At 32.4% G+C, this 24386-nt stretch overlaps 1 long non-coding RNA gene across 1 annotated transcript in view; it reads right to left on the bottom strand.

Annotated features, from left to right (window-relative positions):
- LOC127703067 (uncharacterized) overlaps positions 1–19037 on the bottom strand; it is a 115793-nt gene extending 96756 nt beyond the window's left edge. Inside the window, exon 1 of the long non-coding RNA XR_007982650.1 lies at positions 18973–19037. This is a non-coding gene — a long non-coding RNA (uncharacterized LOC127703067). The remainder of the gene's footprint in view (positions 1–18972) is intronic.
- Positions 19038–24386: the final 5349 nt, after the last annotated feature.

Below are 24386 nucleotides of genomic sequence, written 5' to 3'. Positions count from 1 at the left end.
TTTTTTTTTTTAATTCACAAAACAAATCAAGGAGCGTATTAATATTAAAGTATCCTTATATAGAATACTTATCATAATATACATCTTACAAGGTGATTTATGATAGTCCTAGGACTTTGCAGACACATCTCTAAGTGTGTAAAGCAAAGCTCTTTTTTGATGTTTGTCGTACTGACGATCGTCTTAGGAGCATCTTAAGATCATATTATGCTAAAGAATGAATATATAGAGAGAGATGAAACAGTATATGATATACATTTACGATATTTTATAGTATACACGAGACAGGAGAAGAATGATATCATTTCTATTCTTACAAAAAATAACAATACGATCAATTATTATACTATTGTTGATAATAAAACATAACGTAACGTAATTTAGAAGTTAAACCTGAATGTAAAGTATTTTGAGAGGTTATTATTGAGATGTAGTGAATATTTCTTAGAAGACGATGAATTGGTTTTAATTGTCGTAGCGACAATCCCAACTTCTATTCCCTTAATGAGACCTATAGAATATGTCCAAGTGCAACACGACGGTTGTCTTATGCGGAACAAGATTTGCTTACAGTTTTGGAGTACACAAAATGTACCTGAGACCAAGCCATGCCAGGTTTTTGGTATCGTTCGTGTTGTTCAGTCGTCAATTTTCTATGTTGATATTTGTTAACTGTTGTTAGACATTTGGTCGTTTTTTGGGTTTTTTTTTTGTCATTGTATTGTCACTTTGTTTTTAACTTATGAGTTTGAATATCCCTTTGATATCTTTCACCTCTTTTCCTTAAAAGATATGCAATATAACAATAAGTTCCGAGCTATTATAATTTGAGTGTGAAGTATGGAACCTTGTGGTAAAATCTCATAGAAATCTTTACTCTTATACACCAATTATTGTCCTGAAACATGATAAATACTTGTTTTGGGCCCCTTGTTGGCCCCTAATTCCTAAACAGCTACGAAAATGACCCCAAAAATAAATCCAAACCTTCCTATTGCGGTATGGAACCTTGTGCTAAAATTTAATAGAGATTCATACACTTAAACTCAAGTTATTGTCTGTGAACCTGACAAAAAATATTTTTTTAGACCCTTTTTGGACCCTTATTCCTTAGCAGCTATGACAATGACCCCAAAATTAATCCCAACCTTCCCATTGTGGTGTGGAATCTTGTGCTGAAATATTGACTAAATAAATATCTCTTATACTAAAGTTATTGTCTTAAAACCAGACAAATAATTGTGTTGGCCCCTTTCTGGTCCCTAATTATAAAACCGCTAAGACAATAACCCCCGAAATCAATCCAAACCCTGCTTTTGTGGAATGGAACCTTGTACTAAAATTTCTTACACATTCATTTACTTACACTTAAGTTATTGTCTGCGAACCAATTTATTTTCCATGAACCAGTAAAACTTTTTTGGCCCGTAATTACAAAACCGCAAGGTCAATAGACCCAAAAACAATCCCAACCTGTAGTAGTATAGAACCTTGTGCTTAAATTTCATAGAGATACATGAACCTATACTCAAGTTATTGTCTGCGAATCAAAATGTCGTCAGACGCAGACAACACCATAACATAATAAGTTTACATAAGTTCTAGGTTACGCTGTGTGATATCATCATGGAACCTGATGTCATTTTTAAGTCCTCACCTTTGTCTCATAATTTTAATTTTCTGGTCAGTATTGCGCACTTTAACAATGACAGGTTTTGTGTGTCCCTCTTTCCCTGGAATTCTGTGTATTTCCTGTACATCATCAGGTTTCATATCTACCTTCAACTCTTTTTTCACCATGTTAACAAACTCATCTCTCAATACTTCATAAGGGCTTTCTGGGTAATTTAGCATTCTGATATTACGCTTTCTACTATACTGTTCATTATAATTTCCTAGTTTTATAGCTTCAATAGCTCTGTTGTTGGTATCACTTACTTGTTCCTCCAAACTCTCAATTGTTTTATCTTTTGCCTTCATACGTTCTCTCAGGTTTTCGTTGTCTATCATCAGAGAATCCATCTGATCTTTTAACTTTCAAGTTGTCTCCCTTACTTTTGCCTCAACTTTTTCTGACAAATTCTTTTCAAAAGTTGATAATAATTGTTTAGCAATGTTGGTAACAGTATCTCTCAAGTCTTTTTGTTGTACCAAACAACAAGTTGCACTACACTCTAAAAAATAAGTTACTTTGAATTACATAGAACGAGTAATTCCAAATAATGTCTCTAAGAAATCTAAAAAAAACCAGTTATTGATAGTAAAATAAGTAATGTTTAAATATTAATTTATTTCAATTTTAACAAGTAATGATTTAAGTATTGATTAATTATAGTCGTCGGTTCTATTACAAGATAGGTACCCAAGTGAAGTGGGGTAATTTTGGGAGCACTTATCTTTTCATATTGATCAATACAGGTGTTGATCAACTGAAAATAGTATTTAGTTCCAAATGATGATGCAATAAGAAGGTATTATACTTTCATTGGTCTATAAAGATATGCTGAAGCCCGCCTCCGGGTGCGGGATTTTTCCGCTGTGTTGAAGACCCATTGGTGGCCTTGGGCTGTAGCCTGCTCTTTGGTCGGGTTGTAGTTTCTTTGACACATTCACCGCTTCCATTCTCAATTTTATTGATCGTTATATAAAGGCTTCACTGTTTTGTTATAAATTCATACAATAAAAAAAGATAAACCTACCTTTCAAAGAATGATCATATACTTTGTTCTTAATTCTAATACATTTCTATTCTCGTTTGCTTTTATTTAATGTTAACATGGGCTACCTCCCTAGCGACTATTTGGTGCTTCGTTTTAATTTATTGAAAATAGTACGCTAACAGTAGCCAGAAACATGAATACCCACCAACCATGAGTTCCTGGCATGTTTCTTTTTTTTTTCTAAAACAATAGCTGACCAAAGTCAAATGAGAGCTAAATTTTGATTGGATGAAATTTTTATATTAGTCTCCAACCAAATACTACCTATTTAAAACTGGATTTATTAATATAATTTGGTTCATTAGATTGTCAATAGCTATACAATTTAGTTAGACCCAATTAACAATATACACATTAAATTAAAATGACAAATGATGGCTTTCATATAATTTTATATAGCAATGACTCACGTAATTGCCACTAATTCATGGTAATCAGTTTTAGTAATTTTAGTAATACAAAGCAAATGTTTCAAGTTTTTCAAAGTATTATCCAAAGAAAATTGTGCGTTTTCTAAAGTTTGTGCCATTCCCTGACACATAAGACAGTAAATCATTGTTTTATTGTATATTGCCTAAAGGTATTTATTTTAATACACTCATTAGCAAGACTTTTAATATATTACATTGTAATCTAATATTTCAAATTAATCATCACTAGCTTTGGAAATTGCCAGAAAGAAGTACAAGAGTGCACACGCTAAGATGTCTCGCCTGCTTTAATGACCATTTATTTTATGCTTTTATTCCTAAAAATTAAAATTTTTCAAAAAATATCACATAAACTTAACATTATCAAAGAAAATGAGGTCACGGTCACATAATCCAAGCCAAGAAATACATGTACACCTTTAAATTATTCCATACACCAATTATAGCTGACCTATTGCTTATAGTCTTCACAAGAAATAGACCAAACCATGAAAACTTAACATTGATCAATGAACCATGAAAATGATATCAAGTTTAGATGAACCCTGCCAGATAGACACATACACCTTACAGCCATTCCATACAACAAATATAGTTGACCTTTTGCTCATAGTTTTAGCCCCTCTTCTTGGCGACTTGTTCTTTTCTTCATATGAGGCTGACTTCATACAAGAAATTCTTAGAAAGAAAGAAAAGAAGTGAGCAGTATCCTTTAACTTTACTTTCCACTATAAAGATGGTGTTCTCTCCTTAAATAAATAAAAATTTGGTGACTATGTTGAACGCATCTATTCAACTGGATTTCTAATCAAACCCAGATGGAAACTATGAATTTCTATAAAATCACAAAGCTTTAGAACAAAAGTTTTTAACATTAGAGCTCTCACGTCAAAATGTGCTTCAGAGGTGACTTTTGATTAGTGCTATGTTTTCACAGTTTTTGGTGTGCCCCGTTACCTGCATAGCGACAAGGGTTGTGAATTTATAGCTTTTCTTATATCCGAGTTATAACTAAAGTGGCCAGAACTAGTTACTTTATCCCAGGTAGTTAACATTTTAAACTTCAGTTCTTTTCATATTGTAATGTATCAAATGTATTTCAACTTTGAATAAATGTCGTCTTTTTTTTCTCGTTTTTACATTTTAGGCATGAAGATTAATGCCGGGACACATTTTTCAGGATTTCAGATTGAATCCTAGGATTTAAGAATATCACCTAACATCATTTAGGCAATATAATTACTGCCTAAGTGTTAGCTTATTTCTTATGATTTAACATATACCAGTACATATCTATTTATTCAAACATATACTTATATAATACTCATATCTTCTTTTGTATGAGTTGTTGTAGTGGTAGTCAGTGTAGTAGCAGTTGTTGTTGGAGTAGTTGTAGTAGAAGTAGTGGTAGTAGTTGTAGGAATGACTGTCAACCATACATCCATACATCCATTTGTTTCAAACCAAAATTATTACCAATAAAACAATTATAACGTCCAGCATCTTTTATGACAACACTGCGTAGAACTAACATCGCCTTAATTTCTAAAATAAGAAATTTAAGGTAACTGTTTTATTTTCAAATTTTTCATATGTGACCACAAGCATATTTATTTGGTAATATATGCTAGTAATCAGCTTATACATTTTAAAGCTCCTTTTTAAATGAATCAATGGGACGTTTTTGAAAATTAGACACAGGCAATTTATGACTTTTAAACAGATACTAATTGGTCAACTTCCCCCAAAAAAATAATATGACATCTACATATGATGCACAACAATCAATAAGACATTATGTAATTATTTTATCAGTATCTCACATTTGTGACAGAAATTGACTTAAGTTTAGTTCACCTGTATTTTACCTTTAGCCAGTATAATTAAATCTGCAACTGTAATATTATATAAATAACACATAGCTGAGAGGGTGATAGAGCAGATTGTTACCCAGAGAAAACATTGTCAACTGAGGCGAAGCCAAGGTTGACAATGTCTTTTCGAGGGGTAACAATCTGCTCTATCACCCTCTCAGCTATGCGTTATTTAATTTATTATACTGAACGTTCTGTTATTACTGTCGATTAAATTTCAAATTCAAAGTAATTAACTATGACGTCTTGTACATAACAACCATCCGTATTTAATAAAGCGCACACTTGATCAAGCGTCTCCGTGAATGGTAATAGAGTATTTGTAATAGGATAGAGTCGTATTTAATAAAGCGCACACTTGATCAAGCGTCTCCGTGAAGGATAATAGAGTATTTACCATAGAATAGAGTAAGTTAACACCCTCGTATAAGCCAATCAAAATATTGCATTTTTACGTGAAGTATAATAATGTAAGATAACTTACATCTGATGTTTTGCCAATATATGTTTGATGCCTTTTTACCCATTTAGTTGTGGCCTCAGGATCATTCAAAGCTCGGCAAGTAAATATAGCATCATCACCTTCATTTACAGTCTTGTTGTGTGGTTCTTCTACTTCTAAAGGCCATATCAGTTCTTAAATTCAAACAAACAATTGTTATACAGCAACTGATTTAAGCCACTACAATTAGTTAGGTGGCTAAAGAAGCATTTGTCACCTGTTGAACGTTTTTTCCATATTAATGTTAAGATGGCAGTAGCACTTAATTAATGCCTTAAGGTTTTCAGATTTTGGTAAAGACAGGTGTTAAAGGAATTCAAAACTTTTGAACCATGTAGTTTTCAATTTTGTATCGATTTTTTATTTTTGTATTATTATTTTTTTTCTATGTTATTGAATGCTCAACATGTGTTACTTTACACTGGGAACTTCATATGAAATAAACAGTCTCCATTGATCATTTTACATAACGTTTTGAATTAAATCATTTAAGATTTTTATTTGTTCTGTACCTTTAATATTAATTGTTTGTCTATCTATCTTTCTTTAGATGCTATTTCTTGGTCTTGAAGATTAGCTTTTGTCCAAGTTTCAAACCAATTCATGAAGGTTTACAAACTTATCATGTAAAAATAAATAAAAATATGTCCATGGGACATAAATGATGCCCCCGCTTACATATAACTTTATGAAGGCACACAAATCAGGAACGGTAAAAGTAACGCTACCCAAATTCGTTATTCCTCTGAATTTTGTTGTAATAAGCATTGTGTATCAGTTTCATAACATTTGGTTTATAGTACGGTGACAAACAAGGTAAATTTGAAAATTTAATAGACCGAAATACCTCACGGCTAATGTTGGTCTTATTTTGTAGATAAATACAATACCTTTGAATAAGGCATGTCGGAGAGTGCCAAAGTGGTGCAGATTTTTGAAAACTGCGGTCAAAGGTCAAAAGGGGGGATTTTAAAAAATCGCAAATTTTAGACATTTTGGACCATTTCTCGGTAGTTTCTCATGTTAACTTATAATTTTTTTTCTATGGAAGCATGCTCTAGGAATACTCCACGAATGCAGCTAGTCATATTTATGTCTGATTGCCAGCGATTAGTGATACATGCCCTCGCTGGCAACATGAAAGAACATGAAAAAAAAAAATCTTTATCTACGGAAATTATCAACAAAAAAAATAATCATAATTAAGATTTAGCTATGCAATAATATATGGCCACATATAAAGATATTTTTGGGAACGTTTTGTTTAAATGCCATAAAGAACAGAGGAGTAATACAAATGTAAGAACTGTAAAGTTAACACTCGGTCCATGATGTAATGAACAAAAAATGATGAAATTCTTGGCTGATTATTTAAACTTAAAAGGATGTTAGAACTATACAAATTAGTCGTCATGTTCATGACACTATAGTATATGAAGTTTGTTTTTATGTTATTAAATAAATCAGTACTAGAGCAATAGCACATTGAGAAAATGTGTCCCCCATTTTTATAAAACAACGACAGACATGGTTGTCGTTTGTTGATGTGATTCATAAATGTTTCTTGTTTCTAGTGTTTTATATAGATTAGACCGTTGCAATGGTTTTCCGTTTGAATGGTTTTACACTAGTCATTTTTTGGGGCCCTTTATAACTGACTGTTCGGTGTGAGCCTAGGCTCCGTGTTGAAGATCGTACTTTGACCTAAGGCTATAATGGTTAACTTTTACAAATTATGACCTGGATTATATTAAGAGATGTCTCATTGGCACTCTTACCACATCTTCTTATATCTATAACCAATGGAATATATAGCAGACTTGAAAGCCCGATATATATGTGAACTACAACCAAACACGATTCACAGAGATATTACACTTCAAAAGAAGCTGTCTAGGTATAATTATAATACACTAACACTAGACATCAATATGCACATCAATTTGAAACGTATGCACATCAATTTGAAACGGTAACGCAATACTAGAAAAAAAAAGTGGATGTCATTGTATGGCGCCGACAATACTCATGAGTTTATTCAGATCACCATGTACTGATTGACCATTGCTTCTGGGGTCATTTTGATTTTCACTGCAACAGATGTGTCAATATAAGAACCAGCTAGATTGACAAATTTTGATACATGCAAGTTTTTTTCCGACCCCTTGTAATTGTCTTCTTTTGCCAATTTCGATTAGAGAAGACGTGTCGCATCCTGTAAGAGCGTGAGCTGCTGTTGGTGTGCCAGAAATGAGGGGTCCAATAACTTTTAAAAAAAGTTGCATTATGTCATGAATAGGTAAAAACTGTCTTGTGGCTTTGGTTGAAGAAACGCCTCCAGTCTGAAATCACAATTCATCATGTTTGACATCTGAGGAAAACACCTTATTAGAAATAAAACATAACGGTCTTGATTTTAATATGATGCAACCCCTGGAATAACTTTTCAATATCTGTTCATTGGCAAACAGAGGCGCAGAATAATTCTTATATCTGCCTCTTTAGTCACTAACAGAACCTGCACAAAATTGCTTCACAGTCTATAGATTTTGAAAAGATCCCGCTAGAAATATTTCGTCATTTTCTTGCAAATCAAAATCATTGCAGTGCGACAATGCATAGTTATCTACAAATCTTATCAACCCATGTTTATTTTCAGGTACTCAAAACTTACAATCTCTGTTGTTCATTTATTATTTTGTACATTAATTAGGCCGTTGTCTTTCTCGTTTGAATTGTTTTACATTTGTCAATTCGTGACCTTTTATTGGTGACTATGCGGTAAGGGCTTTGCTTATTATTGAAGGCCGTACGGTGACCTATAGTTGTAAATGTATGTGTAATTTTTGGTCTCTTGTAGAGATTTGTCTTATTGGCAATAATACCACATATTTTTTAAATTATAGTTTTAAAGCCGTCTTTGGCCAAATCTCAATAACTGTTGTACCTTTTTACATAAAGACTTTGGACAATACCAATACCATCTATCTGATCAGGGGTGTATTGTTTTTTGATAAAGGGATATCACACACTCAGCTTGTGTATACATTTCGGTTTAGTATCACATGAGAGTGCATTGTAATCATTGCCCATATGAAAATAATTGTCATCTACTATTAACCAGGCAAAATATTTATCAGAGAGGTTGGAATACATTGATAGAAATAATTTGAAATTTCGAACGATCGTAAACAGCTTTTCACATTTTTTTCGCAACATGAAATCGTCTGTAAAGAAATGTAACCGGCAAACTATACGACAATGAAAATTGGTTTTTCTTTCTTTCGCAAACAGATCATCATGTAGACTTTCTATTAGTTTCTGAAAAGCAACATCATGGACCGACTAATTTGAAGCATCAGAAGCAAAATATTTTTAATTTCATCAAGTTGTTAACAATGCATGCTGAATGCTGAAGCGGCTAAAGTTGTCCTTGAAGTTATTTATGAAGTCTATAGAACTGCCATTCATATGGAATAAAATGTACCTGCAAAATATTTGTAGTGAAAACGCGCCATTTACAAAGTGTTTGTTCCTTCTGAAGACATTTGTTCTGCTGAAATTAGTGCTATATAAAAATATTCTAAGAAAGATATGTCAAGAAAGATTGTTTGGGGTTCTTAATTCTTTTTTCTTTATATCATTAAGAAGTTTTATTATTCTGATTGTTGATTGCTTAACGTCCATTGGCAAATATTTTCGATATTCTATAATTTCTAGCCTTATTTAAACCTATACAGATCACTCAATTTCCTTTCTGCTAAATGTGTCTTCTTTGTTTTCTTTCAGGTAACTGAAATTATCTGATATTTCAATTACTAAAAAAAATACTTTTCTATAATGGGAGTCTAACAAAAAAAAAAGTAATACCCAAGATCGGTAAAAGTGACGCTACCCAAATTCGTATTAGATCTGAGTTTTATGGTTATAAGCATTGTGTATAAGTTTCATAACATTTGGTGGACGCAAAACTTAAGTCACATTATGGAAACAACAAAATCAGCATTTTCTTCATTTGTAAAGGATCATAACTTTAAAACGGTAGAAAGTACACCATTGAAATTCAAATTTTATCCTAGTTTTGTGGTAATATGGATTGTGTATAAATTTCATAATATTTGGTTGAGGCAAATTAAAGTTAAAGAACTGAAACCAATTTCGGGACGTACAATGTACGGACGGTAATAAGGTTGTACAGACGGACAAGGTAAAACGTAATGCCCCCTTGCTACGTCGGGGGCATAAAACAGTGGCATCCCGCTAGTCTCACAACCATTATTCCGATATCCCATTTTTCCAACTGCTCATTACTCCGTTATTCTATTATTGTGACAGCCCATTATTCCGACATCCCATTATTCCGACAACTAATTATTCTAATTATGCATCTGTCATAAGCGTATGGGTAAATTTTCTCCAAAAGATCAACTTCGATCTCGATAATATTTTGGTTGTCCGATAAGATTCCTATTATTTATCTCATGCGGAATATTTGGCTAGACTAAGTAAATTGGAGTTGTTACACTTGCTTATTGCAATTACTGAGTCCTTATCTTTATCCCATTCGGCCTTTCGTTTTACGGGTCTGGGTATTTTATTTGTTTTTATATTTCGGTGTTTGTGTGTTCATTGTCATTCTGTGCTGTTCTAATCCCCGGTTTTGTTTTTGTCTATTGGTTAACCTTCTTTTTACTATTCAAATAAAATTAACTCGTACCCGAACAACATTGATAAGTGGCCCATGTGCTACGCACAGTCGTGAATTTATGTGTTGTTCGGCCGAGTTATCCTGCATTCTTCTGGGGTGACCTCGCCTAATTTGTTGATAATAGTTTGATGAGAATCTGTAAAAAGAACTCTTTGTATAGCGTAATCGAATTCTGCATATATATATATACGTAATTAAAAGTCTGTATAGTGATCTGTATTTGCGCATTGTTCTTTTAAAAATAATAATAATTGATCGGCACTGATTTTCGAAGATATTGCTGATATAAACTTATGATAGAGGTTTCATAAAATCTGACAAAAAGTGTACATATGAGATCGCTAACGTTGCAATTTTCTATATAATCAAAGTTTCAAAGGGCATAACTCTTAAAAATAATCGATCGGCAATGTTTTTCAAACTCGTCCAAGGCGTTGCTGATATAAACCTACGATATAAGTTTCATAAAAATCTCTCAAAAACTGTACATGTAACAGCGGACGGACGCCCGGTTTTCTGTTCCCCCGCAATTCGTTGCACGGTGGAAAAAAAATGGTAATAAGCATTCTGAGAGTATTGCATGGCAATGCATAGTCCCCTAGGGTTAATTTTGAGTAAATTCTTAAGTCCAAGGACCATAACTCTGGACAAAAACATCAGACCGGAACAAAATTTGAACTTGATCTGCGACTTGTCATGATAAAATTATATACCAAATATCAAATCATTATCTTCAAGCACGAAGAAAAAAGTGTGGACAACTGATTTGCCGGATTGTCGGATAGACAGACAGACAGACAGACAGACGGACCTAAAGTCTCTTTCAACTTTGTCGGTAGGGGACTAAAAAGAGATTCATACACTTATTCTCAAGTTTTTGTCCGGAAAGCAAATGTTTTCGGACGACGGCCGTACATTTTTTGCGGTCGTATAAAAATGCAATGAAATATAAATTTAAAGCAATATATAGCTGGAAGAAATGTCTCTAAAGCAATCATACCGTTTATATATTAATGTATCTAAGACGTATATTAGACAAAGATATCTTTTATTTATATCAAGTTACATAAGGAGAAATTCCTTAAAGATTTTAAGACAATATAATTATCAGTTTGGTTTTGATTGAAGTTGTACAGTTCCAGTCTTCACAGGTTGATACATTGTGTGGTTCTATTTTCCCATTCGCCTTCCCTTTCTCATAAGTCCAGCATATTCTGAAGAAAAAAAAGTAATTTATAGAACACATAACATATAATAGTCATGTATACCTGCACATAACTGAAAATGATAGCTTTTCGTTTAAGATATTTGATTATCACAGACTGTTACAAAAACAGCAAACAATATACCATTGTTCAATATGTGAACTCATGCGTAATATCAAATATGCTATTTAGTTCAATACATTAATATGTTCTAAACCATCCATGAAACAACAAACCAAATCTATATTGTTTCTCCTGGAAGCCACTAAGAAAATAAATTGTAAGTCTCATCGAAAATTCATGTTTACTAGTGACATGAGAAGCAGTAGTAGTAGTAGTAGTAATAGTAGTAGTATTAGACATGTTAGATAAATAACTATTGGTGACAATTGAGAGTCGAGAGTCTATAGTTGAGACATTTTAATTAGGGACCATCTCAAAAGAGTATAATTGATTATTGATTTACTCCTTATAATAATAACGTTGTTACACTGCTACATAGGCGTGGATCAATCCAATTTGAAAAGGAGGGGGAGGGTGTTTCAACACCCGGAACACCATGATACGATCACATAATGAAAAATAAAACAAAATTGGAAGACAAAGGGGATTCCAACTCCCGGAACACACCCCTATATCCGCTAATACTACCACACCCGACGATAATGTTTTTGAAGTTCAGAGAAACGGAATCAAACTAAGTGTCACGAATTACAAAGTCTATATTAAATTTATAGTTTTTTATGGCATAGCAATATATTAACAAAAATAAATTTGTCATATACTAGGATATTAATTGGCATAGCAATATATTAACAAAAATAAATTTGTCATATACTAGGATATTAATATGTTTATTTTAATTAGAATCAGATTCTGAGTCAATACCAAAAGCCTTAAAAAATTTTGACACTTGCTGGCTTATGCGGTCATATGCAACTGGTCCCCCAGAAATCGCCTTTTGATTGTAATCTTGTGGCTAAGAACATAATTGTATTCGTGTTATTCGATTTCATTTTCTTCGTTGTTTGATGTTTCTTCATTCATTATGTCACATACAATTGATGGTATAGTTTCGTTGTTGTGGGAGATATTTTCTCAATTGGATAAGCCTTCGCATAACGAGTGGTTGTCCTTGCAAGGCTGATGGCCAGGACTGCCAAACGTAGTGCCAGCTGTAGACCGTACATATCATGCAATTAATCGCCCACAAAGTGAGCAACAGGATAAGTTTTATTCCGTATATAGACATATGTACTGTATTCAGACCCAGGTTTTGATTAACAGCCAAAACCACATACGACTTTTACGCAGCGGTTTCCTTGGCCACCAAAATGATGTACAACAATTCAACTCGATGCCAGAAATAAGACACGGACTTCAACTTAATTTCGTAGAGAATCTTGTTTAAATTAGCGGATAAAAACCGTTATCCAATAATGACAAGTTATTGTCGAACATGCTATTCACAAACTTGAATATTATAAAGTACTGCGCTGGAAAATAAATCAATTTGTCAAAATTTGCGCTGGTTTGGTAGAAAGGGGGCACAACTTAATTGACTGAAAATAATAATATATTTCCTTTATCGTGCATCATTTGAGTTTACATAATGCATTATGTCAACGATAGAAAAAATCAATACGTCTTTTGAGACGACCCCTTTAAAATGTTTATCGTCTCTCGACTCTCGTTTGTTGTTTGTCGAAAGTAATTATTTATCTACACGTATAGTAGTAGTAGTACCGAATGTTGACACCGACTCTGATAGGTAAATTGAAGGGGGTCTTTTCAAAATAGAAAAAAAGTACTAAGTAATTAGCCTTTTGGGTAAAATTTGCTAATAATAGTTAAACAAGATTTTACACAACGATTTATTTAAAAAAAAAAAGGTTTGTTTTCTGTTTACAAATCCGGCACAATTCTCCACAATTTGTCTCAGTTTTTGTCTTGGGGTGCCTCTACAAAGTACCCATCACTTTATAATTTCAGGTCACCCATGGCATGTTCACAAGAATAGGAATTTCTATATTCTGCAATTATAATTCATAATTTTCGACTCTTTTGTTTCTAGTGATCCAGATTTCTGTTGATTTCCTGTCTCGTAAATGGCGTAATTACGGGATGCCGATTTTGGATAAATTTATTTCCTATATTTTTTTAGTTATTATATACAGTTTCACAAATCTTATACCCTATATCTTTGAGTTTTGCGTGATATTGTTCTGATCACTTGGTATCCGTAGTTTTGTCTGTTACTTTTCAAACTGAAATAAAAAGTATTTTACGAAAATTGGTATAAACGAAAGCTCTTTAGATGCAGGAATTATGTCCGATAACTCTTTTCAAATTTCAAAATTGCCATCGCAGCCTTTGAGCGTCCCTCATCTCGTCCAAAAATGATTGTAGGATTGACGAATTGATGGTTGGATGTGTAACTAAAAGCGGCAAGCTAAATTCAGGAAAAGGAACATAACCAGATATGAATGTTTGACCTTGCATTGTACAAGAGCGACACACCAATTTGTAAAGTTGCATTTCAAAAGGTAACTGTCCGCAGTAAAATATGTCAACCAACCCCAACACGTAATTCTGACTCAGGGTCGACCATTCTTCGTGCTTAGGAGAGAAGCAGTAAATATCAATGTTTAAGTCTTTGTTTTGACGAGTGGCGGATTCATTATTTCCAGAAACGGGGGCCCGTTACATTTTTGTCTCTTAAAAAAGGGGTGCACGATCATAATTTTGCACACAATTTTCGTTATTTTAATACAATTTTCCAGAAAACTCAGTCCCTCTGGGTTCCGCTTAATCAAATCAGCATCTCTTGACTCGAAACTAATATGGCAGAAATGTCTTGGGTTGCCATTTTCCTTTTTCAGAATGGCCGCTCCAGTTTTTAATTTGTTGGCATATATTTTCAAGTTATATACAAATGAATGTTCCCGGTTCTACCACATCACTTGTTACCTTTTAGAGCTACCTTTTAGTTGTTCATTTATTTATCTTCTTTTTTTTTTTGGGGGGGGGGGGGGGGGGGACTGCTAAAAAGAAAACTTTTGTCATACTTTTATTTTCTGCATTTCTTTCTTTAGTTACTTGAACTGGTCCATGGTTTGTTACGTCGTTGAAATATTGGTACTGACTTTTTATTGCATTTTTCATTTTTTTCTTCTTACAACCAACCCTCCTTCCCATCCCCTTTTCTAAAATAAAGATTACTCCCTAACCTTGATGATCCATTTGTTATCGTATCTTTAAACAGGAATATTTTATATTAGAAAACTGGATATGTTTATTTACATATGTATATATATATATATATATATATATATATATCAATGTCTAAATTGAAAACAACGTTCAAACCTATGATTGCGTTGGATAAAAACCGCAATTGTATACGTGTGCATGTAAAACAAATTTCTTGGTAGAGGGGTCTATATACAGCACAAACAACAATTTCCAAAAGACCAAAAAAGTGAAAAAGTCTATTTTAGCAAAACGCATTTCACTAACAGGTCGAACAACGGATGTTCTTAAACCCTGCGGACTGCCAATGGCGATTGCCAAATAAATTGATCACCAGATCTAACAAAATTGATCTTAATATTAATTTGATACCAAACAGAAAACGATAAACCTGTGGAAAAGATGGTATACCACAAAAATGAGGTGCAAACATTTGTACACCATATCCGGATTTCGACAATTTATGTCTGTTCAGTGATGTTAGAGATCGAAACGATATTTGGAAGGCCATATAATTTACCTCAATTTAGGAAAGACTCTTGAATTTTAAAGAGTCGAAATAGGATGAACGGATCACATAAACCCGAAGGAAAATATAATACAAGAGCAAACGAAAAATATATCAATGTCTAAATTGAAAACAACGTTCAAACCTATGATTGCGTTGGATAAAAACCGCAATTTTATACGTGTGCATGTAAAACAAATTTCTTGGTAGAGGGTCTAAATACAGCACAAACAACAATTTCCAAAAGACCAAAAAAGTGAAAAAGTCTATTTTAACAAAACGCATTTGACTAACAGGTCGAACAACGGATGTTCTTAAACCCTGCTGACTGCCAAGGCATTATAGATCATTCAAATTAACGTATCTGGTTTCATAATCATGTGTATGAGCTTGACGACATATCTGATTAAAATGTGCTGTTTCGAAACTCTGGATTCAAATTTTGATTCTTATTCTTGGTGGAGCGATATAATGCTCTGTGTATATACTCCTTATGAACCAAGTACGCCGCAAAATTAACTTTTGAGATGACCCTTGTAATTTTTGCTGTCAGAGTCGGAGTCAACAGTCGGTAATAGTAGTAGAAGTATTATTCCCTGGACAAAACATATCAGTAGAAATGCATACATACCATTTAATTCAATAGTCCCATTTTTTTCGTTGAGGTCATATGTGGGATTTCCAAACACCATATTGAAGCCTCGTCTGGTTAACCCGGTTGTTTCCTTTACAAATTGTATCGTCTGATCAATGGTAAACCCGGTGGTTTTCTTTACAAATTGTATCAATTCATCCACTGTTATATGCCCATCGTGGTTTTTGTCTGTCATGCTAAATGCCCTCTTCACCGAATCCTCCATGCTTGGTTTTATAGACCTTTTACTGCGATTCTGATGCATCATCTATAATAGATTATTATATGTGTTTTATCCCTCTGGGACATCTGAGATCACCCCATGTTTTTGGTGGGGTTCAAGTTGCTAAATCTTTAGGTTTCTATGTTGTGTTTTGTGTACTATTGTTTGTCTTTTTGTCTTTTTCTTATTTAGCAATGGTGTTGTCAGTTTATTTTCTACTTACGAGCTTGAATGTCCCTTTGGTATCTTTTGCCTATCGTTTATATTTGTATAGATTATAAGAAATAAACCGTGTTTATATCTCTACAATAAAAAAGGAATTAGGTTCTCAGATGAGAAAGTTCCTATCATATTAGAAGCTTAAGAAAGCTTTTTAAACACCAAAAGAGAACAAATGCATAAATAATAGGCAAGGCGTCGCAGAACACATTTGCAAAACAAAATATATAATCAAATAAATTTTAGAAAGAAAGGAAATCAAATTACAGCATTTGAACTGCAACATATACCCTCATGGAATCACAAACGTAGTTGGAATTGATAACCGGTTTTTAAAATGCAACCCATCAAAATAAAGAGCATTTGAATATTTACACGATCATGATCTTGTGCGTATTATTTTTCTTATGAGGTTTATGTTGCATTTCCGTAAATCTACTGTCTTCAAAATCTGCGTAAAAAATGTAAGATATTTTTCTCAAATACGTCTAAAGGAACTATAACCAGTATCCTATACGTTTAAAAAGAATACTATCATTTATATTGGCGCAAATACAAAATTTCAATCCTGTTATCTATGATGAGTTTATTTATATACATCAAAACAACACAATGAGCAAAATAACTTTGAGAATACTCATTAACAAAGACAGTTATTTGCCTACCTTTACTGACTGCACTATGAGGTTTGGTACTAAATCATCAGCCAAAAGCATTCCAATCAACACAACAATGACTGCCAGTGTAAGTTTCATTTTGATTGTCCAACAAAGGTAATATATTTGACTGAAATAAAGATATTTATGTATGTTTATTGAGTATACATGTACAATGTGCTTGTAATCGCTTTCTACATTTTCTCAAATATCGGGCTAGGAATTAGAGCTTTGTACATATATTCCTTACTTTCAAATAAATTCTAATTATTTGGGACAGCAAATTTGACCAGTAGCAAGTACTTCACTGTGTTCACATGATTAAAAAAAATGTATAATGAATATAAGTTATAGATAATGCATATTTTAAGGTTTTTCTTGTCGTAGAACACACCGAGGGGTGTCAGGATTGGTCAAATGAAAGACCGACCGTAGGGAGGTCTTTCTTTGTGCAATCCTGACACCCCGAGGTGTGTTCTACGACAAGAAAAACCTTAAAATATGCATTATCTGACTTATATACCGTCAACAAAATATTATTTTTTATAAAGATTTGCAAAATTTAGCATCCTATTTTACCGACCACACTCAAGTGGGATATTCCTTTCTAATGCGTTCAGCTTTAAATACGCCCTACGGCTAATTTAGAATGTGAAATAAAACTCACTAATTAATCTAGATATAAACCTTTGAAATTATTATCCATACATAATAAAAATATTACTGTAACTGCATGAAGAAGGACACAAATGAATGGTTACCATTCGAAAACGGTGTATGACAAATACAAGACACGTTGTAAGTAATTTATCCTACCAACTTAGTTTATGGAAAAGGGGGGGGGGGGGGGCTATGTTTATTTTTCCATTTCTAATGACATTTCTACCGCGGAAAAGTGGTTATTTTTTTCAACAATTTTATATGAATCGAATGTAATATTCAGAAAGATTGTCTTTTGAATAGCAATACATTTTTTAACAGATAATCAGTATATAACTATATACCCTCCCCATCCGCCCCTTTTGTGAGTTTCGTGAATATTATTCTTTTATTAGTTGATCATTAGATAGAGTAAAAGGTATACATAAATTTAAAAAAGTTAAGAACTGACATGAAGACGAATATAAATACATGCAGGTCACAGTATGATTTCCTATTCAGTGTGTATCGTCCTGAAAATTGAAAAACAACACGTTTAATAATTTCTTGCGTCCGAAGCGCTTTTCTGGATTTACCTTCATCAGGAACGCTCAAAGCTAAACATTTGAAATCCGAAGATGTATAAGTTCACTGAAAATGCATGAAATATTTGCCACTGGACGTTAAGCAACCAGCAATCAATCAACCTATTCAGTGTTCCTCAATAAGAATTTCAAAATCTTACACACGAATATGTTAAATCTGGCTTTATTTCATGGAAGTCTACACTACAATTCATCTCACATATATGATAATGTTTCTGTATTGTAGCGATAAATTAACAAAACTTCACGTTATATGTTTCTAAAATTAAAATGTGGGCAATGATGATTTTTTTACACCTATCATTGATTGAACTTTAAAAAATAAATTCCCAAATCGGCAACAAAAAAACTATCAGACGAATATGATTTTGAGGTAAATTATAGATTGCATTTTTATACAGGAAAATAATGACCTCAGATACGTCATTATTTTATGCCTTGGAGCATATTTCATTGAAACATGGTATCGTCCGGGTTGATTCTGAAAAAGAATGACCTATGGTTTTGAAAGACAATAACTCCATATAGGTATATAAATTATTCTATTGCACTTAAACAAGTGGTATAGAAATTACATCTTCATCCTTTCTCCTACGATTATATATTATTTGTTCAATGAGTCGGCATTTTGTTTTGGTAGAACTCCTTTTTGTTTTAATAAAAAATAGTTCAAATGAACATTCAAGAATTTACATTGAATATTAGAACAGTTTGTACATTTGCAATATCCTTTAATTATGAATAATGTATATTTTTGTTCATATATAATGATATATATCTAGGTAGTAGTTCCTACCTTGTTCGTCTCTGAATCTCGATTTACCAGTATAAAAACTACCCACATTTCCCTCCGTTTGTTCAAATTCCATAATCATCAAAAAAATTTCAAATCTAAACGTCCGTCTATTATCACTTTTGATTCGGGTTTTCCACTCTCATTTCATCATGCATTAAGAAGTATGCAGTATTTTAGGGTCAAGTGCTACAGAACTAGTATGATTATTTTTACATGTTACTGATTATCATGATTATATCAATAAATAGAATGATGTTTTGGAAGTACAAAGCCAAGAGAATTCTTACTGTTAAATCTGTTGAACTGCATTTCATTTGAATGTTCACTGTCACTTTTACAAATAAAAAAAAACACGTATGGATATATCTCATTATTATTTTAAGTTGTATTAATACTAATGACCTTTAAAGTAGTAATTAAGCTATGTCTAACCTCTCCTATATTTGTTGCACTCAATAGTCAAAAAGGACTATTTGATGTACATGCGTTTTTATTTTACTGTCAAATCATTGTATGATCAGTTGTACTTTATTAACTATTTTTAACAAGTATTATTACCCAATAGCAAGTGGATCCCCTCCCTAACATATTTATTTGGTCGCAAAAGGCAATTGACATCTTCATTCAACACAGTAATAGCACAACACGTCAGATAAATAAAATTGAAGAATATTTAAAAAAGATTTTAAAGATGTTGACATCGCTGTAGAAACTTTTACTCAATTCTCTATGGAAATGCTCAAAAGTCAGCTAAATTAGTTAAAAGTGTAAAAAAAACCTTGGTACTCAGAATCGTATAAAGAACTTCGTACTTTAGTGAAAAGTAAAAAAGTAATGAAAAAATCGTAAATGAATTTCCTGAAAATGCAGAGTACAACAAAATGTTTTATTTCATTCGGTCAAAATTTAGGACGACTTTGTAAATATGAAAAAAAAACATAAAAAAAATATGCTCTGAACTCAGTAACATATGTGAAAAAAACCCAACGTTTTCTGGAAGACTTTGAACAAACTTAGTATGCAGTCCGAAGGAAAATTTAAATATGCTGATATTATTTCCCGAAATGTTTTTTATTAAATTTTATAAAATTTATAGAATCTGATCATGAGTATAATGATTACCAAATCAATGTAGTTCTAAAATTTGATTCACTGAAAGCTAATTTGAATCAAACGTTAAATCAGATGAACTAAATACAGAGTTAAATGCAGATGAAATAGTTAAAGCTATCAAATTGCTTTGTAATGGTAATAGGTAATCTGCTGATATGAATCAAATGAAGTTTTGAAAAAAGTTGTACCAGTATTAATCAAACCACCTCATAAACTATTAAATTTGATTTAAACTATTGGAAACTTTTCAAAGACCTGGAGTGAAAGTTTTCTAGTTCTTCTCAATAAAAAGGGGACCACATTTTACCCTGGAAAGTAGAGGGGCATAACTATCAGTTCCAATATTGACAGGCTGTTTATTAAGTTATCTATAACAGAATAATGAATTTCATATAAAGTAAAAACTAAATCAACAAAAATCAGATTGGTTTTAAAGAAAATAGTCGCACTGCTGATCATATACATTGTATTTACACTAAAACCAGTAGTTAATCATTATTTATAAACAACAAAATAAAAAGGTATTTGCAGCTTATTTCCATCTTAAAAAAGTCTTTGATATCCTTTCATCGGAAAATACACTTGTTAACCAAATTTTCTGTGCTACAAGGTTTTCCAATCATTTGATAAACGAAACTAAAAATTATTTTCTAAATTAAAGACATCCATATCTTGTAGATGAAAGTTCCCTGTACCAAGTCAGTAATATGGCAGTTGTTATCCATTCGTTTGGTGTTGAGCTTTTAATTTTGCCATATGTTTACAGACTTTCCGTTTTGAATTTTCCTCGGAGTTCTGCATTTTTGTTTTTTTCACTTTTTGTTTAACAAAACAGAACTTAGGCCAAGTAAAACGAAGATTGTATGATCAGTGCTAGCAAAATCAAAATACAAGGTCTCCTAGGATATTGCATGTGATCATCTGCACAGCACCTATTCAGCAATAGACCCCATGCTAAATAGAGGTTACTACATAGCTGTGGCTGAGAGGGGGATAAAAAAGCACACGCAGTCACTTTTGTTCGAAATGTGAATGTTATACATGTATCAAATATTTTTGTTATGGAAAGTGTCACTTCTCTGCAGGTTATATATTTCTTGCAACGTTTTGTGTTTTTTCACAGATGGCTTGTTTATTGCAAAACTATTACCTCTCTATATCCATCGAACAGTTATTTGCATTCACAGATTGGATTGATAACACTTAATCCCGGTTTATCCACTTTGAAAAGCAAGTCCGTCAATTTGTCCTGAACTTTTTACCACTCGACGTTCGAAAAAACAATCAATCAAGTAATTTTAAATCTTGTACACATAATTGTATCATATTTAAATTATTCTGTTAATTTGTATTTAATCCATTTATTATGTGTATGATTCCTTAACCTAAAGGTGTAATACCACCATTGTTTTTCAATTAGTGTTAGTTAAATTTGCACTTTTCAAAACCTTGTGCAGGATTTATCTTTGTTTTAAATACAGAAATATTTGGCATGCGTTAAGTTTTATCCTGTTCGATACTACAGACAAAATTACACATAACATTTAATTGTATATAGAATAAAAACCATCTCTGGAAGTTAACCAGTCAAATGTTCACCCTTTTTCTCATTAGTACAACATGTACAAGCTTTAATAACCATGTAACCTCAAGTTTCCCAAATATTTTATAGACGCACCAAATAAAAAAGAAAGATGAATCACCCAAGATATATGCTTATGACTCTGAAATGACCTATTACCGAATATGACTGTTTTGCTGAGTGTTGATTCGCATTGCTATAAGACGTGTCACGGTATTTGTTTATCTAACATTCATGTATTTAGTTATGATATTGTATTTGTAATTCTGATCGGATATTGTTAAATGTCTTATCGTTTGTAGTTGTAATTTTATTTTACTTAATTTTCTATTCGTATGTTTAAGTAAAGATAATTAATTATTTAATTACTAACACAATTCTTTATTAATATTCTTGTAATTGTTAAACAATACATCAAATAACATAATTACAAACCTAATCTCTAATTATATCAAATTGTTTGAAATTTACCGGTGGCGTATCTTTTTTGGCGTTGATCCAGTCGTGTGACAGACAGTTCGTGGTTCTGTTGTGCTGTTTTTGTCTGCTGTCCTAGTTTGTTTTACGTGTTCGTTTCTATTCTATGGTTAGCATGTGGAAATGTACTATTGTATTTTTTATTTGTGTACTTCTCTGTCTTGAATGTTCTTGCACTTATTTGTACTGTATTCCTGTCATGTAATTTTGTTATTTTAGTGTTACATTTAACATTGCCATAAAAGTGCCAGGTTTGGCTAGCCACAAAACCAGGTTTAACCTAAAAAAATTTTCTGAAAATGTCCTGTACCAAGTCAGGAAAATGGCAGTTGTTATCTTATAGTTCGTTTCTGTGTGTGTTGCATTGTGGTTTGTTATTTGTTGAACTTCAGTGTTATTGTTGTTTCGTTGTTTTCCTCTTATAGTTGATGTGTTTCCCTCGGTTTTAGTTTGTAACCCAGATTTGTTTTTTCTCAATCGATTTATGACTTTCGAACAGCGGTATACTATTGTTGCCTTTATTTACTGCAATGAAATGTAGGACTAATTTCCTACAACTGTCAAATTAAAGGAAATATTGTGTTTTACCCTTTTTCGTATGCAACCGGTTGTGACCTATATGTTTTGTTGGTATTACACCTAAATGATGAAAGTTTTTATGATTGCAACTGCTTTAAAATTTACACTTAATTGGTTATTTCAATGAAATTATTTTAAGAGAACTGTATAATACTGAGCAATGTATTCAACAAATCCTTTTGAGATTCATGGGGGGAGGGGCCGGATCTAGGGTTGACTTTACTGACATTCTTTCCTTTTGTAGTATCTTTCCCGTTCTATAGCCTGTTTTTCATTTTAGGATCTATTTTGACTATTACCTTGTAAACAGGCACGTTTAAATTAAGATTAAGAGCATCTGTCTAGTATAAAGCAGGATTAAACTCCATATCGCATTACACTATTCTCGTCATGAGTATGCATTTAATTTTGAAGCAGTATGTGAAACAGTCATCTACAATCGACATCTATATACATATACATATGATGAAAAGTTTCATACCATTCGTAATGAAGCATTTGTATTGCCGTCTCCTTCAAATCTTTATAGAATCAATAAACAAATTGAATGCTTTGACAAACTACAAATATCAATTAAAATAAAACCTTGTTAATAAGGAAAAAATACCGAACTCTGGGGAAAACTCAAAACGGAAAGTCACTAATCAAATGGCAAAATCAAAAGTTCAAACACATCAAACGAATGGATAACAACTGTCATATTCCTGACTTGGTACAGGCATTTTCTTATATAGAAAATGGTAGATTAAACCTGGTTTTAAAGCTAGCTAAATCTCTCACTTTTATGACAGTTAACCTAAATTCTAATATATTGACAACAATTTGGGAACAATGATACAGCAATTAACATTGTGTTATAATCCTAATCACTATAAAAACAAACAAATATTTTAATAGTATATAGTATATACTTTGAGCTTTGACAGGTTAGTGGTCACTGTATATGGACTGAGAAAATAGAAACTATATCGAAAGGACATCACATTATGACTTGTTCACCGATAAACTATTAAGCTCGATTCTTATGATTACGTCTAAACGATGCATAAAGTCGACCACAGCGGTATCGAATAGTTGCAATTAAAGCTTATGAATAAGGGTTTTCTTATCATTATCAATTGTCAAGAGTTTCTGATAAAAAACAAATAAAACTGGAAAGACAATCGTAGGGTTTCATTTAAAGCTTTGAAGAATGTTTTATGAAAGAAGACAATTAAAAGGATTATACTTCATCAATAAATTATAAACATGTCCAATACTTCTGAAATGAAATGGAGAATTAAATAAACCTTGAAAAATAACGTCATTTGTAAAAACCCTATTGCTACATGCATCAAATAATAATCTTATCGTAATACTAGTAGTCTTTTCGGTAAATTCAATGAGTTTTAGAAATATAGTAGAGTGACATCATACGATAGAAGATTACGCAATAACACAACGTGTACTTAAGATGACACAATATCTATATAAAGTAACCAATATACAAGTAGTTCCATCTGTTGTTTCAAAGAGAAAAAATACCTCTCTGTAGTCGGTGCCAATGGTGGTTGTGGTTCCTCTTCTATGTAATCAATTACCCGGTAGTCAGCACTTCTGTGTTGACATGCATTATCAGTGATATAGGCACAATTATAAGTTAACTGCTTACCTAATCTTGTTT

This window comes from Mytilus californianus, unplaced genomic scaffold (genome assembly GCF_021869535.1).
Source record: "Mytilus californianus isolate M0D057914Y unplaced genomic scaffold, xbMytCali1.0.p SCAF_5, whole genome shotgun sequence".
Taxonomy (NCBI): domain Eukaryota; kingdom Metazoa; phylum Mollusca; class Bivalvia; order Mytilida; family Mytilidae; genus Mytilus; species Mytilus californianus.
The sequence above is the reverse complement of the archived record's forward strand: the minus strand, read 5'-3'. Positions and strand labels throughout refer to the sequence as shown.